Here is an 18,505-nt window from a genome sequence, read left to right on the forward strand (position 1 = left end):
TGGGGACAAATGGTTAAACTGTGATGTAGCCATACCAACCATGGAATACCACTTAGTAGTAATAAAGAATAAACTACTCATATATACAACGACCTAGGTACATCTCCAGAAATTTATACTGAATGATAAAAGCCAATCCCCAAAGCTTGCATACTACATAATTTCATGTCATTCTTGAAATGACTGAATTAGAGAAACTGAGAACAGATGAATGGCTGCCAGGAGTTAAGGCAGGGCAGGAAAGAAGTGGGTGTGGCTATGAAAAGGGGAAGTGATTTTGTGGTTTTGGAAATACTCTGTATCTTGACTGTATCAATGTCAACATCTGGATTGTTATATTGTACTATCATTTTATAAGACATTATCACTGGGGGAAACTGGGTAAAGGGTACATATGATCTCTATTATTTCTTATACTTGCATGTGAATCTACAATTGTCTCAAAATAAAAATTTTAATTTAAAGAAGACAGTCCATCTGTAGCCAATCATTTCTAGTTCCTGGTTTGTAGGAAGAAGCACTCAAAGCAGTGAGAATCAAGATGTATCATTGTAGCGTGAATTCTAATATTCTCTGAGCTTTGTCCTTTTCTGTCACTCAATTAGGGGTCTTGCCTGCTGAGATTACTTTAGGGGTTTCCAGTCTCTCATTTATTTAATATTATTATTATTTGTTAATGCTTCCACAGGGCTAATTCACTCAGCTTCCAGGTTGCCCTGGCAACCCAAGACTAATGTCCCCATTTGGTACAAAGAGAAACCAGAAAAATGATGTGCTGAGGAGCTCCAAATGCAGGTTTCATAATCCTTTCTTCTTCATACATGAGCTGGCACCTGCAGTGGGTAGGATTTGGAATCACTCTTATTTTTCCCGATCATTAAATTCCTCTTTACCGGGACACCTGGGTGGCTCAGCGGTTGAGCATCTGCCTTCGGCTCAGGGCGTGATCCCAGGATCCGGGATCGAGTCCCACATCAGGCTCCCCACAGGGAGCCTGCTTCTCCCTCTGCCTCTCTCTCTGTGTCTCTCATGAATAAATAAATCTTAAAAAAAAAAATTCCTCTTCACCTAGCATGTGTTGTAGGTCACTTCAGAAACCACTGGTAAAAGACTCTAAAATCCAGCGTCTCACCTGGACCAGAGTCCTATCATTTAAGGGCCAGCTTGGCAGAGCCAAGATTTCCTTCAGGTTCACAAAGGCATTGCTGTGGATTCAAGAACAGGGAGATACAGGGTTTTCTTCCAGTCAAGGGTTATGCAATTTTCCTGCTGTTTCTGGGAGTCAGTAGCTCTCAGCTGACCACATTCAAGGCAGGTGTGGGGTGGGGTGAGGTGGTGAGGTGGCCTTGTTTCTTGTGCAAGAATCACCACTCCCAAACCAGGAATAAAACTAGGAATCAAAGCAGGAACCTGGAAGGCAAAGGCCTTGGGATCTCTCTTTCTCATTATAGTCCATGGTTGCTCTATGGTGGTGTCACCTGGGGGAAAATTGGTGTCATGGAAAATTTTACCCCTAATTTCATCATTTAAAAAAATGAGATAAGCGAATTAACAAGTTTTAAGCATCTGCTGTGTGACAGGCACTGTGCCGGTTGCTTTGCCATGCCTTAATTCATGGACTTTAAACCCTGGAATCTTTTTTTTTATGATTTTATTTATTTATTTATGACACACACACACAGAAGCAGAGACACAGGCAAAGGGAGAAGCAGGCTCCATGCAGGGAGCCCGACGTGGGATTCGATCCCGGGTCTCCAGGATCACACCCTGGGCTAAAGGTGGAGCCAAACTGCTGTGCCACCCGGGCTGCCCATAAACCCTGGAATCTTTAAAACCCCACCCCGAAGTAAGCATTTGATGAATCCCACTGTATAGATAAAGAGAGTAAGGCCAAAGAGGGAAAATGACTTGCCCAAGGTCACACAGTGGATAAGTAGAGGAGCTTGAAGGTAAGGCCAAGTCCACCAGATCCAAAGTCCCTGTTTTTTCTATTCTTTCTTGCTGCCATAGAGGCGGTTTAATGAAATGACTAACTGGCAGAGGGTGCAAATTCTGCCATTAGGGGGATGTGGGTTCTATCTTATTAGCTCCGACTAACTCAAGTTGAATGGCCTCAGGCAATTAACTTATTTTCTTCACCTGTATAGATGAGGATTAAGAATCATTTTTTTAGGGGCACCTGAGTGGCTCAGTCCACAAAGTATCTGCCTTAGGCTCAGGTCAGGATTTGGGGGTCTTGGGATGGAGCCCCGCTCAGTGGGGAGTCTGTTTCTCCCTCTGTCTCTCCCCACTACTCGTGCTCTTTCTCTCTCTCTAATAAATAAATTAAAATCTTAAGAAAAAGAAGAATTGTTTTTGTAGACATTGGGTTGTTGGCGGAATTTCAGGAGATTTTGTGTTCAAAAAGCACTCAGGTAGTGCCTGGCATATATAAGTGATGTTAAATGTTAGCAATAATCCGTTCCCAAAGAATAAGCCAGTTTGGTTCTCTGTTCCTTTTTTTTTTTTTTTTTTTTTAAGGTTTAAATAGACTTTATTGTGACAAGGAGGGCCCTACTGAGTGGGGCCTTATAAACCAATATGTTTGGTCCCAGGATGTCACCATGGAGAAATCAAGAGGTCATGATTGTAGAAGAGGTCACTGTAATTGAAGGACATGATCCATGGAAGGGCGGCCAGGAATGCAGCAGAGACATGATCAGGACAGGCCAGGGGTGGTCAGGTCACAGGGTGAGGGACAGGACAGCCCCCTTCACTCCTGCTTCTTGTAGCTCTCCAGATGTGACAGGACCCAGCCCGATGGCAGGAGGAAACACAGGAAGCAGGAGGTGAGCCCAACGGCAACATCCATGGTCCCGGCCGAGCTGGTCCCGCGGTGGCTTGGAATGGATCTGGGCACGCTGCACCGGGAGCCGCCGGGTGAGGCCTGTTAGGCCCCTCAGCAGCTGCGGCATCAGCACAGACACGACCACACAGCCCCCGTCCCTTTTCAAAGCGTTTGCATCAACCTTCATTTCCCCAAATCCACTCAGGGCTCCACTGCTAACAATGCCCTTGCTTCGCTAAAAATTGGCATCGTGACACTAGCCAATGGTTTCTTTGTGCATCGCCAAAAGCCTGGCTCTGCATCAGGTGCTTCACCTTCACCTCATTTAAATGAAGTGAGTAGCCAAGCCAAGCCTTGCTGTGGAAGTAGTGCTCAGTCCCTCCTGATGGTGGCTGCTTGAAGGCAGAACGAAGGTCACCCCTGCCCTTTGTTGAGGCCCAGAAATTAGCAGCAACAGGTACCATTTGTCGGGGGAGGGGGGGGGCTTATCTCAAGTTAGTCACCTTGCCAAGTGCATTACTAAGCTCGAGGAATCCTTCCAGGAGTGGCTGCTACTGTTCCTATTTTATTGACAAAGAAACTGAGCCCTAGAGAAGATACGTAGGTTGCTGTCATGGCTCTTTTGGTTCAGGTGGACCATGATTTACATAATACATATATATTTTTAAAAGATTTTATTTATTCATTAGAGACAGAGAGAGAGAGGCAGAGACACAACACAGGCAGGCAGAGGGAGAAGCAGGCTCCATGCAGGGGGCTTGAGGTGGGACTTGATTCCAGGACTGCAGGATCACGCCCTGGGCCGAAGGCAGGTGCTAAACCGCTGAGCCACCCGGGAATCCCTACATAACACATATTTCTAAGGCTAAAGCGTAAATGAAAAATCCTCCCCTCCCCCTGGGAACTGCAAAGGTGCCTCGTTGGGGGAAGGGACCACCCCTCGGCAGGCAGGCGGCAGGCAGGCAGGCAGGCGTTGCTCCGCTCATGCAGTTCTTCAGGTCGTTCCCCCAATCTTGGCACTGCAGAGCTTGGTATTTCCGAAGAGGGGCTCTGGCTCTTCACAGGACAACTTCACGCTAACTAACCATCAGGAAGTTCTGGCCTGAGGAGGCGACGGGAACTGACCCAAGGCACACAGTCCGACAGCATCAAAGCTGGGCCTCGAATCCGGTGCTCTGCGGCCGGGGCCGCCCAGCTGCTGAGCGAACGGGACTCTGGCCCGCAGGAGGAAGGGAGGGGCCCCGCTCCCCACCTGGGAGCCGGCGGAGACGGGCGCTCCCTGCCGAGCCGTGCGGCCGGCGCAGGGGCGGCCCCGGGAGCCCGGAACGCTACGCCGGAAGGCGCAGGGAGGCGGGCGCGGAGGCGGGCGGCCTCGGAGGCGGGCGGGGCGGGGCGGGGCGGGGCGGGGCTTCGGCAGCCAGAGGCGGGAGTCGGAGGATCGGGGCGGGGCCTGGAGGTTCGCGGGCTGACCCGGGCAGTGGGCGGGGCCCGCGAGGCCGAGGACCGGGTCAGGCCCGTGGGCGGGGCTCGGCGGCGCCCTCGGGTCGGTTCGGAAGCCGTGGGAGGGGAGGCGGGCCGCGGGCTGCAGGGGCAGCGGGCGGGGCTCGCAGGCGCCGCGGCTCCGGCTTTGAGGGGCTCTGCGGGAATCTCCGAGGAGCCGGGCGGGCCGGAGGGCGGAGCTCTGAGAACGCCCCTCCCGGTTCTGAGGGGCAGCGGGCGTGGCCCGGGGGCGCCCGGAGGCGTGGCCCTGGGGGTGGACTCGTGGGCGGCGCGTGGGCTCGGCTGCCGCCTCCCTCCGCAGCCCACTCGCACCCCCCGGCGCGACCAGAGGGGGCGCTAAGGAGAGCGGGGCGGGCTTCCCCTCCCGGAAGTGGGCGGGGCGCGCCGCAGCCCGAGGCCCCGGGTTGGGCGCGGCGCGGCGCGGGGGCGGGGCCTGCGTGCGGCGGCGGCGGCGGCGGCGGCTGCCCGCGCCCCTCCCCCGCGCGGCGCTCAGTGCCAGGCGGGAGGCGGCAGCGGTTGGAGGCTTCGCCGGGCTGTGCAGCGGGGACTTCGGCGGCGGCGGCGCCTCGGCACCTCGGCCCTGGTGAGCGGCGCGCGCCTGGCGGGGCCGCTCGGGAGCGAGCCGGCGGGCCGGCTGGGCGTCTCGGCATGTGCCGGCGCCGGTGACAGCAGCCGGCGGGGCGTGGAGCAGGGCCCGGTGCCGGGGAGTGGGCTGCGGCGGCGCGCGGGGCGCGGACCTAGGCCCCCCCGCCCCCGGCCGAGGTGCAGGGGCCGGAGCCGGAGCTGGTGCCGGAGGCTCGGGACGGAACCGCTTGGCTGGGGAGGGTGACGCGCGGCCCCCGTGGGGGGGCGGCCGCCCGGGGGGGCTCCCGGCGGGGTGAGCAGCCGCGGGGCTGCCGAGGAAGGGCTTCGGGGGTCGCGGACCCGCCGGCGGGGTGGGGTCCGGGGCGGGGCGCGGCGCCGAGCCGGGGGGCGGGGGGCGGGGCTGGAGCGGGGCTGGAGGGCTGGAGCGGCCCCGGGGGGCGAGTGGGTGGGGGGCCGGGCTCGCGCGGGGCGGGGGCGAGCTGGGGCTCGGCGTGGGAGGGCGGGGGGCGACGGGCCGGCCCCAGGGTGGCTGGCTGTGGGTGCGAGGCCAGCCCCGGGCCGGGAAGGGCGGGGCGCGGCCGGAGCCCGAGCGGGAGCCCGAGCCGGAGCCGGAGCAACGTGGGCGGGGGCGCCTTCGGGAGCGGGATGGGCCGGGCGGGGAAGGACGGAGCCGGGACGCCGCGGGGTCGGGCCCTGGAGCGCCCGAGTGCGCCGGGAGGAGCGCAGCAGCCGGCGAGGGGCGCAGGCGGCGGGAGCGAGGTGCAGGTGGGGCTCGGCGGCGCCCAGATGCCTGGGGATGAGGTCAGATGTGGAGGGTGGAGATGCAGGAACCCAGCTCTCCCGCCTGTGCACAGAGGCGCGCACGCACCAGCTCCCCGTCTCCGATGCCTTGAACGTGTCGGGGGAAGTGGCAGGCTGCAAGGGAAAGCCGAGAAGAAAGGGGCTTCCTCTTGGAGGGAGGCGCTGGCCCTGCCGTCCTTTTTTGGGAGTGTTCAAAGGGTTTTGATGGCTGGAAAAGGAAACGTAGGCTTTACTGCATGGTGGTTTAGAATCACATCCTATATTTGGCCTTAATGTAGGCTGCCCTTGTTTTGTGGTGTCTCAAGTGCTTGCTCTACATGTCGCAAACGTGGGATTCAGCGTGCGGAGCAAATTGCAAGTTGTTCATCTCCCCCAGGACGGGAAGACAGATACAAAGGCCCTTCCTTCCTTTAAGACAGTTAGACAGAAAACGAGTATAGTGCGTGTTTTTAAACTGGTACTGGGTGGCGAAGGTCCTTACTTTTGGTAAGAGTGATCACAGAATATTGGGCCCTTTTACTGCAGTCTTCCTGCCTGGGGTTGCATTCTAAAACAGTTCTTGTAGGGCTCTTAGTCACTCTATATAATAATGCATTTCATTGTCCTTACCCGGCAGAACTCTCTCCTGACACCAGGGCCTGGAAGCATAGACAAAAACATGATTAAGTATAAGCAGTTGCTTTGTACCGGCTGTTCATTTGTGAAGGCAAATAGATTATCTGTTTATATAACTTCACTTTCTGGGTTCCCTGTAAATCTGAAGAAATGGGAAAAATCTGTTTTGGACTTGATCCCGTATATTTCAGAGAACTAACTTAAGGAAAGGAATTATTATTTATTATTATTATTGTTGTTGTTTCAGAGTGGAGGTGCATTTCAGACACAGTGTTTGGATGTGAAGTCTAGTTAGTAACCCTGGGCTCTGAGAGGTTGCATGAATACTTTGGGGCAGAAGCAAAATAAAACTGGGAATTACATTGTATGTTAGGCCTCCAAGACATGCAATGTTGTGTGGTAGGTGATAGTCATGGGTACGGACGACTGAACTAGGATTGGTATAAAGGTCAGGTACACACCGTTTTGACAAAGGCAGAATGTGCCTTGCCCCCATATTTGTTTTTGATTATTGTGAAAGGTACATTGAAGCCTGAAGGCTTTTGATAGATACATACCAGTGAACTATCACACTGCACACAGTGTTGAATTTTTCATGTTTGTTACTTTGCCTGCAGATTGGGCTAATTAGCCTTTATGTCTATTACTTTACATAGTTCAGGATTAGATTGTGTTAGTAGGTGACACATAGTACTTTTTAAAACACTGTTGGATTTTTTGGGATCCCTGGGTGGCGCAGCGGTTTGGCGCCTGCCTTTGGCCCAGGGCGTGATCCTGGAGACCCGGGATCGAGTCCCACGTCGGGCTCCCGGTGCATGGAACCTGTTTTCTCCCTCTGCCTGTGTCTCTGCCTCTCTCTCTGTGACTATCATAAATAAATAAAAATTAAAAAAAAATAAAAATAAAATAAAACACTGTTGGATTTTTTGATTTTTATTTTATTTTTAATAAAATGTCTAAAATAGGCACCTGTCACTTTTGGGATCCACTTCAGCCATGAGGAGAAGAGTCACTCCAATGTCTGTGAAATGGAATGTTCAAAAGGTTATCAGTTCTCAGTTATGTAACCGGGAATGGCAAATTATTTCTTAATACTTTGATTTGTCACAAATTGGTGCTTTAGAAACATTATTTGGGCTGTTTCAACTTTGTTTCAGAGGTAGAACAGTAATAAACTTGGGTGCCTTTTTCTTAGGCAGAGTACAAATCCATGTTTGTTTTCCATTTGATGACTTCCCTGTGTTATCCTGTTTCTGAGTTATAAAAACTCTTTTTCTGACACTTCTACATCTTTTTCAATTTAAGATGCCTTTTCTGTATTAAAACATGGAAATCCTCATGAATATTTCAGTATGACCTAGTACCTAGAATCTTAAGTAATAGAATCTCTCTGGGTTTTCTTTGCCCTAGTTTGGATCCTTTAAAATAAAACGAGTGAGCACGATTCTCTACTCCTTTTTGAGACCTTATTTGTACTTCAGTAATGCATAATGGAATCCTTTTTGTTTTATAACTGCTTTTTGAGATTTAATTCACCTACCATGTAATTCACTACTTAAACGTGTACAACTCAGTGGTTTTTGTTATATTCAGAGTTGTGCAGTCATCACCATAGTTTTAGAGCATTTCCATCAGTCCAAAAAGAAATCCCATACCCGATAGCTGTCCTTCCACCCTCCTATTCACTGTCCTCAGGCAGCCATTAATGTATTTTCTGTCTCTGTGGATTTGCCTATTTTAGACATTTCATATAAGTGGGATCATTCAGTATGTGGTCTTTTGTGTCTGTCTTATTAAGCATAAGGATTTTCAAGGTTTATTTATGTTGTAGCATGTATCTGTGCTTTATTCTTTTTTTAAAATAAGATTTTATTCATGAGAGACGCAGAGAGAGAGGCAGAGACATAGGCAGAGGGAGAAGCAGGCTCCCCCACAGGTAGCCTGATGTGGGACTCCATCCTAGGATGGGATCACACCCTGAGCCAAAGGCAGGCGCTCAACCGCTGAGCCACCCAGGCATCCCTGCTTTATTCTTTTTTTAATGGTCAAATAATATTCCATTGCATGGATATACAGTATTTTGTTTGTCCATTCATCAGTTGATAGACATTTGGGTGTTTCCCCCTTGGCTGCTGTGCATAATGCTGCTGTGAACATTCCTGTACAAAGTTTCTGTGTGGACATGTTTTCATTTCTCTTGGGACTTGCTGGGTCATATTGGTTACTCTGTGTTTAACTGTTAGAGGAACTGCCAGACTGTTTTCCAAAGCAGCTGCATCATTTTACAATTCCACCAGCAGTGTATAAAGGTTTCAATTTCTCCATCTCCTTGTCAACACAGTTATTCTCTTACTTTTTGACTAGCCATCCTAGTGGGTGTGAAGCAGTATCTCATTGTGGTTTTGATTTGCATTTCCCTGATGGCTCATGATATCCAGCATCTTCTAAAGTAATTCGCAGACAACTGTATATTTTCTCTGGAGAAATCTCTATTCAGATGTTTTTTGAATTTTTAAATTGTATTATCTTTTTATTGAGTTATGAATTATTTATATATTCTAGATTTACAGTACCTTATCAGATGTATGCTTTGCAAAATTTTTTTCTAATTCTGTGAGTTGCCTTTTCACTTTTTTTTTTATTTTTTAAAGATTTTATTTATTCATGAGAGAGACAGAGAGAGAGAGGCAGAGGGAGAAGCAGGCTCCATGCAGGGAGCCGGACATGGGAACCCACTGATCCCGGGTCTCCAGGATCATGCCCTGGGCCGAAGGCAAGTGCCAAACCGCTGAGCCACCCGGGCTTCCCAGCCTTTTCACTTTTTTGATGGCATCCCTTGAAGCACAAGAAGTTTTTAATATTGTTGAAGTCCAATTTATGCATAATGGAGTCAACTGATAATGGAGTTAGGAGTTACTTGGACCTTAAATCACATCCTCATCGATAATTTGGTTCTACAGATTAGAAACCAAATGTAAAGGGTTAGGGAAAGATTTAAAAGTTCTAGATGATAAAGGGTTCATCAGGAACATATCATTCCGCTGTTTAATTCTCTGGCGGCTTCCTGCCTCCTCTCTGGTTAAACTCCAGACTTCTTCATGTGGTTCTAGATCAAGGTGTCTCTGATTTCAGCAGCCTCCTCTCTCACTACACTCCTTCCTGTTTTCACTTCCTGAAACTTCCCAGCCTTAGACCTTCTTATAATGAGCTTACTACTACGAACCTACCCCCTAATCTGCTGAATCCCACTTGTCCTTTGGGATCCTCCATGAAACCTCCTCATCCCTGCAGGCAGACATTGTCCCTGTCATCCTACTGTCTGCTACAGGAACTGGACCTGAACTTGAGCTTAGTGTCAGAAAGGCACCTTCCACAGAAGGCAGAATGAGAGAGAAGTTCACATGGAAGGCAGGCTGAGATTGCCTTGCTCACAGCTTTGTCTCGAGTGCCTGTTGGGTTATTTGCTGAATGAAGGATTATCAAAGTTAATTGGAAAGATTTTGAGTTCAGTGGGTTTCTCTGATTAATTACATCTTTATTGTGTGTGTTGAAGTAACCTGAAGTACTGGGGTGATTCCTCCTCTGCCTTCCTGACACCCAGGTCCAGCTCTTGCCAAAAAATTGCTCAGATGTAAAACTGAGCATGTGAAATATTTTCCTGAGAGCAGAATCTTGTCCAGGTTCTTTCCCCCTAATGAACAGTGATGACTGGTGCACAGCCTTCTCAGTAGGACAGATGGGCAGGGTACATTTTTAGGTTTGATATGATTTCGCCACACCAAATGCAGCAGGCCAGCCCTGATAATATGGAGTTGATCAGTACTGGAACCATTCCTGTGTACACCCGATGATGGGTGTAAACTGGGTTTTCAGGGCACATGCATTCTTGTCTTTCATTCTTTTGTTAATGCTCTCTTGCTTCTCTCAGAGCATCTGACTCTACTAGTCTTTAGTTATGCTTTGTGCTCCTATGTTCACTCTTTATAGTTTCATTGAAAATACTCTACTGAAAAAAAAAATACTCTACTGTTGGGCAGCCTAGGTGGCTCAGCGGTTTAGCACCTGCCTTCGGCCCGGGGCGTGATCCTGGAGACCTGAGATCGAGTCCCACATCAGGGTGCCTGCATGGAGCCTGCTTCTCCCTCTGCCTGTGTCTGCCTCTCTCTCTGTGTCTCTCATGAATAAATAAATAAAATCTTAAAAAAAGAAAAATAAAATACTCTTTTTTTTTTTTTTAAAGATTTATTTATTTATTTTAGACAGAGGGAGAACAAGTGTCTGGGTGAGGGGGAAGAAGGAGAGAGAACCTCAAGCAGATTCTCTGCTGAGTGAGGATCCTGATGTGGCTGGCGTTCAGTCTGAACTGAAATCAAGAATTGGATGCTCAACTGACTGAGCCACTCAGGCTCCCTCACTTAGTATCTTGAGAATTAGGAGAAACCGGTTGGCCATTTAGGGAACATTTCTTTTTTTATGTGTGTTCATTGAAGTGATTGGATTATGGTAAGGTAGTAAAGAAAAAAAAATAATTTCAAATTTGTCTCTTTAGGCTCAGTGAGCTGTTCCTACCTTTGTAGTTTTTTGCTCTAAGAGAGTTTTATATTTAGAGAAACTGAGGCAATGGAAGATGCAGGCCTTTAGAGCTAGACTGAGCTGGGTTTCACTCTTGGCTCTACTTCTTAATTAGCTGTGACTGCCAGTTATCTCACCTCCCTGAGCCTGATTTCTCTTCTGTAGTATAGGGATGCTAATGATGCCTTGCTGGGCTATCAGGGTAGGCTGTGACTAAGTTTGTATTCCCTCTGTCTTCACTCTTAATGAATGGAACTAGGGAGAATCAAACAGACTAAGTTTAATATATTTTATTTCTGAAACTAAGCTATTAACGTATGGATTTCCACTCCTACCTCAGCGTTTTAGACTTTGAATCAAAGTTGAATTACCGAAGGGGGAAGAAATGTAGGTTAGGAAGGTAATATTAAAGATGAGGCTGGGTTTTCTGTTTCGTTTTGTTTTGTTTTGTTTGCCTTCTGTCTGAATTGGAAATGTCTATTTAGACAAGGTTTTCTTATTTAGGCCTCCTTTGTATTCAATCTATTTTAAGAAAAAATATTTAGTTCCTGGAGAAAATTGATCTTTTTAGGGTTGGGAATATTGAGCTACAGTGTCTGAGACCCTCATCGGGGTTACAATGTGAATGGCAGCATTGTGATAAAACGAACATTCTGTGTGGGCAAGAGCCTCAGTAGCTTCATGAGATATTAAATTGGGCCTGTCATTTGGATTTCACATTAATAACAAAAACGGTTCCTCGAACTGTTTTCCACAGTAAAGAGAAATTAATTTAATGCAAAGGTCAGAATGAGAGAAACTGGAATACAAATGGGTGTAGAGAGGCTTATGTTTTGTACCACTGAAGGCAATAATTTCACAATACATATCCTCCCCCTTTGGTTATGAAATTGTCTACATTTATTTTTTTTAATTATTAAAATGGATCGTACACAGCACCAGTCATCACCTTTTTAAGACTATGTCATTTTAGGGTGTTGGGTGTATTATTTTTCTCAAGTCCAGAGGACCTCATTTTTGACTGCCCAGTGGGGATCAGCTGTAGACCTTTATAAATACAGCTAGCTGCCTGGGTTTGTTCTCCCCGGTGACTCTGAATCACAGCCAGAGTGGAAAGTACCTCGTTGGTCTATTCCTCATCTTACGGGTGAGGGGACTATTGTCATAGAAGCATGAGAGACTTGCCCAAGATCAGGAACTTAACTGTTCCATCCCTTCTCCCCCAACTGCTTTCCACCTCCTTCCATGTGTTGTGTGAAATTCATTTTTAGCGTCGGTTGTGTCTTGTGAAAAAAAAAATTTTTTTTTAAACAGTGTGAACCTGATGTGCTTTCTCTTTTTAGTCCTTGACCGAATGCACTAGTTCCCTCTTAACCTTCCAGCACGGTCTTTTGCCAGATCTGCTTACAGAGTTTGCCTCTTCTGTTTATCACCACTATCAGTAGTTTGTACCAATGGTTGTGTGTTTTCTCACATCTTTAGATTGTACGTGTATTTTATACTATGAAGCTTGGTCCAGATTTTCAGGGTTTTTTCAATGTATTTTTCAGAAACTCAAAAATACTGAACCTCTTGGATAAGCCTTTTATAGATTTGATTTCTTTTTTTTCTTATTTTTTAATATTTTATTTATTTATTTGACACAGAGAAAGAGTGTGTGCAAACAGGGGAAGTGGCAGAGGGAGAGAAGAAGCAGGCGTCTGCTGAGCAGGGAGCCTGATGTGGGGCACGATTCCAGGACCCTGAGTTCATGACCTGAGCTGAAGGCAGACACTTAACTGGCTGAGCCATCCTGGAGCCCTGATTTCTTAGTTTTAATGTAAAAAAAAAAAAAAAAATCCCTTTTTTTATTTCCTCAGTCTTCTAATCTGACCATTAGTAAGCAGTGGTTGTGGGAATTTATCTCGAAAGTTTCAAAGACCAATTAATACTCCAAAGGCCTTCACATTGCATCTTGCCAGAATAATCAGCACCATTATGCCATATGCATATGGAGACGTTAATTTTGACAGGAGCAACACATACCAGGTACTGGAACTACACTGATTGTAACAGGCATAGTGAAAACCCTTTAGGATTAGCAGAGGTTGATCACAGCTTCACAGTGTGGTCATTCTGTCTCCGCAGAACTAAGACTGGGAATCTGGGCACATGGCAGTTTGGTGCATGAGCCTGTTTTGCCCCATTGTGGAGCCAGATGTGTGTCTCCATATTCTGAGAACTGCTGAGGTCTTCATCCTGAATCAACAGAGTTGTAGTTTTTCAGTTTTTAAAAGGCCATGAACACATGTGGGAAAGGAAGTGTTGGGAGAGTGCAGCCTTTGAGGGGGTATTGTCCACTCTTGATATTGTAGGGGTTCTTGACAGAATTCATAAGCACCCCCTCCTTAGGACAAATGTTTAATCACCATTATTTGCTTACTTCATATGAAAGATACTTAAATTCCTTTTCATAATGGTCAAGCATTCTTTTCTAGTTAAAGATTCTAATTCCTTTCATTCCTAGGAACTTAAAGAATTGAGGCTATTTTACGAATATAAAAACTCAAATGCTATGTGGTGGTGACCGAGAAACACGTGTAAACTTGAGCTGTCTTCTCCGTTAAGCAGAAGGATTTATTGGGAGACTCATCACTTTACAAGCTAGGTGGTGAATTAATTTTGTGGCTAGTAGTGTATTTAGCTTAACATTGTCATCCTAGTTTTTCTTGGCAAGTAAGAGAGGGGCCTCAGCCAAGGAGTGCTGGCCATAGCTCTTTGGGGTGGTATTTAATAAGATGCATGTTGTCTGTTTTAGAAATAGAGTAATCTTAGGCTTTCTTTCTTATTCAAGCCATTGCTGCTTTGGAGTGCTATTATAAGAAAAGATAAGTTAGAAGTTTTGGGTGGCTTTTTTTTTTTTTTTTTAACACTGAGGCTTTCATTTTGTTCTTGTACAGTATAGAGATACCTTGCATACACTGGGCTGAATTACATTGTCAAGTGGAACAAAATAATGCATATTACCTGTAAAGAATGGTGGTGAACCATGCAATTTTTAAAGACTGAATGGTTGAGAGCCCAGATACAGTTTTCATTTTGTAGGCACTGTGTACATTTAGTCCTCAATCCGGAACTGGGTTGTATTCCAAAGTTGAACTCCGTTATTTGGAACTTAAATGGCGTTTGTGGTATAGATTCAGTATTATAAGTGGTGGGTAAGTTCCCAGGCTAGACTGAAGAAATCTGTTTAATTCGTAGCACAGGTTTTTTTGCCTCTTAATGGTGATAGTGGAGTCCTGTGAAACAGAGGGAAGGTACCACGTTCTACCCCTACCAGCCTGTGCTGGCATCTTGGGGCCTCTTGCTCTGGCAGCCCTCCATGTGCTTCATTCTCCTTTCTTAATTTGACACTTCTGTTCCCCCTGGTTAAACTGATCTCCTTTAAATAGTAAAGTAAATGGTTCAAATTCATTTCTACTAATGTGTTCCTGGATGGCCATAGTCACTACAGGACTACCACTGTTAATCAGTGCTAGGATGACTATAGGCTTTAATTATGTTATTTTCCTCACATCCCTTTACCCTTTCAGAGGTACAATATTAAAAATATTATTATTGTTTTAGAGAGGGGACGTGAGCTTGGAGGGAGGAGAGGGAGAGAATCTTAAGCAGGCTCTACACTGAGCCCAGAGCTGGACTCTGGGCTTGATCTCACGACCCTGAGATCATGACTTGAGCTGAAATCAGGAGTCAGACACTTAAACAACTGAACCACCCAGACGCCTCAATATTAATACTTTTTAAAAGGAGATTCCTGTGAATAGATCATCTCTCTGAAATTTTGGCATTCAGTCTGCATAACAAGGTTTCAAGGGGAAAGTTAAATAAGGCATGTGGGATCGGGGGAGCACATACAGAGAGGCTAGTTCTGATACCTGGGAACAGAGAGGCTAGTTCTGATACCTGGGATCGGGAAGAGGCCTTGCCTGCTTTTGAAAGTTTCTTTCTGTTACCTCTGAGATACTTAATTTGCTAAGTTTTCTTTCTTTCTCCCCTTCCCAACATTCATGATCCCTTTTTTTTTTCTCTTCCCTTTTGGAAACCACTCATGAAAGGGTGTTAGGTTTAAGCCAATGACTTGGTTTCTGTGACCTTTGAGCAGTGGATCAGGGCAGGGTAATGGCTATAAATTGGGTCAGCTTGTACTGGCTAGAGCTAGGCACTGATCTTTTTATTTCTATTCCCTTATAAACTCTTACCAGAAAGCCCCTTTTTTCTCAAACAATGAGAAATAATTGATCTCTCTCTTTTGTCATTACCTTTTTGAAGGGTTTGGATTGTCTGGTTTCTAAGAACTCATTCAAACATTATTTTTTAAAAGATTTTATTTACTTATTCATGAGCGAACAGAGAGAGAGAGGGAGAGAGTCATAGGCAGAGGGAGAAGCAGGCTCTGCGCAGAGAGCCTGAAGTGGGACTCGATCCCAGGATTCCAGGATCATAGCTTGGGCTGAAGGCAGACACTCAACTGCTGAGCCACCCAGGCGTCCCATCATTCAAACATTTTTATGTATTATTTTATTTGCTTTTAAAATGTGTAATAGTTTAAAAAATGTTATAACCTTTCTCTAGCATATCCCCCCCCCCTTTTTAAAGTAATATCTACACCTAATATGGGGCTCGAACTTACAACCTTGACATCAAGAGTCCTAGCTCTACTGACAGAGCCAGCCAGGTGCTCCTCAAGTATAATTCTTGATATTGAATTCTCTGTGGGGACTGAGCTCCATGGGTGTTGGGAGGATAAGGTGTTGGAGAGTCCGTATCTATGGGCTGAGGCCCTAAGGTGTACAAAATAGCACTTGGCTGATTTGGAATAGGTGTAATAGAAGAGAACGAATGTCAGATGGACATAAGATATGGCCCAGGTTGTGAGAAGTCATGATAACAGAATATACATTCTATGGATATAAAATATAAACATAGCTTAGATAGGAGTTACAAAGGTAGGTGAACATGTAGTTTGTGGGTGTCACTAGTGTTCATGATTTCTCTACTAATATGATTATATTTTGGATTAAATGAGTAGAAATTTAAAAGTAAATATCTGTAGGGAATTATTTTTCAGTTTGTGAAAGTGAACACTAATACTGCTATCTTCCATGTTCTCTGAAGGCAGGGAATATCCTACATTTTCTGTGCCTCCATTCCCCAACATGCTGCCTGGCACATAGGTGCTCAGTAAGTGTTAGTTAAATAATTGAATTTCAGTTTTACGTGATACACTTGTGATAGAGATGGCCGGTCTTCCCATTTTATTAGAAGACGAAAGTAGTGAAGGGGACGTTTTCTGTGGTGTGGAAGGATTGCTAATTGTAAACATTTGCTTATTAAATAATTTTACAGTAATCTAACCCCATAATTTTCATTATAAATACTGTAAGCAAAGTGTGTGTGTATATGTACACATTTATTTATTGAAACATGCTTTATTTGTAAAGAACATTTTGGAGCTCTGGTTATTTAAAGCATGAATTCTGATGAAAAACAGGGTGACCTAACATACTGGTACTTCATTGCAAATGTACTTAACTGACTTGAATAAGTTGAAAATATTGGTAGCTTGGGGTTTTTAGGTCTTTGTTTTGTAGTTTGGCTAGCAACTTTGACTTTTTTTTTTTAATCAGCCCATCATCACACATAACTGTGATGTCATGCATTTATTTATTTGAGAGAGTGAGCAAGAGTGAGCACAAGCCAGGGGAGAGGCAGAGGGAGAGGAAGGAGCAGCCTCCCTGCTGAGTGGGGAGCCCCATGTGGGATTCAATCCAGAACCCTGAGATAGACCTGAGCCAAAGGCAGACACTTGACTGAGCCACACAGGTGCCTGCAACTTGGACTTTAGAAACAATTAAAGTAACATCCCCTGGAAGCATGCTTTTGTCTTGTGAGTTTTTGTTAAAATAGATACAAGAAGAACCATAATTTGTATCAAAATGAGGATTTGAAGTTAAGGTAGTCATGAAAAAAATTGAGCTTCCCTTTCTTAAGTTTCTTGTCCTTTAATGCATTGACTGACTGCTAAGTGTCCCTAGTGGACCCTGAGGGGACTCCAGGCCAGCCCCAGGGTAATCACGGACAGCTCTCAGCCCTTTTCAGGAGCTCCTGGGCTCCAAGGTTTTAATGTGTTTGCATTCATTTGACTTGAGAAAATTGACAAGAACTGGGTATAGTAAGATAGGCCATATTGTGTACCATTTCAACTGTTGGATCATTTGGGGGTTTATTGGTGCAGGATTAAAATTTGAAAACTCAAGGTATATTAGTGATGCATGATCACAAAAAATTGTTTTGTAATTGTGATATGTGATTTCAAAGAAAGAATTGTTTTGTAGTTATGATAAACGATCATAAGAATTGCTTTGTAGGGGCTCCTGGCTGGCTCAGTTGGTAGAGCATGCAACTTTTTTTTTTTTTTTCTTTTTTAAAGAGGGCGATGGAGAGAGCAAGGGAGCCTACGCACACACAGAGAGGTGGGGAGGGAGAGAATTTTAAGCATGCTCCATGCCCAGTGTGTAGCCTGCTGTAGCTCTGTCTCACAACCCTGACCTGAACAGAAATCAAGAGTCAGACACTTAACTGATTGAGCCACCCACCCAGGCGTCCAGAGAAGTCCTTGCTCTCATAGTCATGAGTTCAAGCCCCATGCTGGGATAGAGCCTACCTTTAAGAAAAAAAAAATTGTTTTGTAATTGCATTTGTGTGTGTATGTATTTCTGGCAGTTTTTAGAGATTACTACTATAAATGTAGTTTTCTTGCTTGTCTATTATAAATGCTGTCTTTTAAAAGAATATGAGGGATGGAAAGCCACCTATTTTTCTGCTAGTCTTCTACTCAAAATACTTTAAAGAGGATTCTTTCTACTTTCTTTTGAGGCATATACAATTTCTCTTTTAGTTACTATTATATAGTCCAATTAATTTAACATAAAGAATTGACTATGATTTTCTTTTCAAATTTTCATACGGTTTGGAATGAAAATAGAACTGGGGGGATTGTGTTACAGTTTTGCCAGCTAAGGCTACTAAAAGCTTCTTGTAATGGAATATTCACTCCCAAAATACTTAACCCAACTGTTTCCTCCTCAAAGAGTGCTTTATTTGTTTGTCTCACTTCCCTGGAGGTATTTTCATTTTATTGGTGAGATGGGATGTATGATGTTTTTTCCTCAAGAATGGAGGTCTTGATCCCCCATGAGTCTAGTTATTAATATGAAAAGGTACAATAAGTAATTTGAATTTTTCCCCTAATTTTTTTTTTTTTCCTTTCAAACACTACTTGCAGAGAGAAGGCTCTTTGGAGCTACTACTAAGGTAATTCTTTGCCCTGGTTTTTGACTCCCTCTGGGCGCACTTTCTGTTTCCCAACATTTGTCACAGCAGCACATTAATAGTAGTGGGACTATTTGATTATGATGCATCTCTTCCAGCAGATTGTAAGCTGCATGAGAGCTAGGGCCAGTCTCCTTGCTCACTATTGTCTGCCATGTCTAGCATGATGCCAAGCATGTGATCAAAGATTAATAAATATTTGAATAAATGCATGATGAATGACAAGGATTA

At 45.5% G+C, this 18,505-nt stretch overlaps 1 protein-coding gene and 1 pseudogene across 2 annotated transcripts in view; one reads left to right on the forward strand and one right to left on the reverse strand.

Annotated features, from left to right (window-relative positions):
• Positions 1 to 2,479: 2,479 nt before the first annotated feature.
• On the reverse strand, positions 2,480 to 3,215 carry LOC112676322 (cytochrome c oxidase subunit 8A, mitochondrial-like; annotated as a pseudogene).
• Positions 3,216 to 4,753: 1,538 nt separating this feature from the next.
• The window catches only part of CORO1C (coronin 1C), a 76,453-nt gene continuing 62,701 nt past the window's right edge, over positions 4,754 to 18,505 (forward strand). The window contains exon 1 of one of the 2 annotated variants that reach the window (XM_025474308.3): positions 4,754 to 4,910. The gene's annotated coding sequence lies outside the window, so the exon portion shown is untranslated. Of the gene's footprint in view, positions 4,911 to 18,232; positions 18,257 to 18,505 lie in introns of those variants that run through there. The other variant, XM_049101720.1, reaches the window with a different exon arrangement.

Source organism: Canis lupus, chromosome 26, assembly GCF_003254725.2.
Source record: "Canis lupus dingo isolate Sandy chromosome 26, ASM325472v2, whole genome shotgun sequence".
Taxonomy (NCBI): Eukaryota; Metazoa; Chordata; class Mammalia; order Carnivora; family Canidae; genus Canis; species Canis lupus.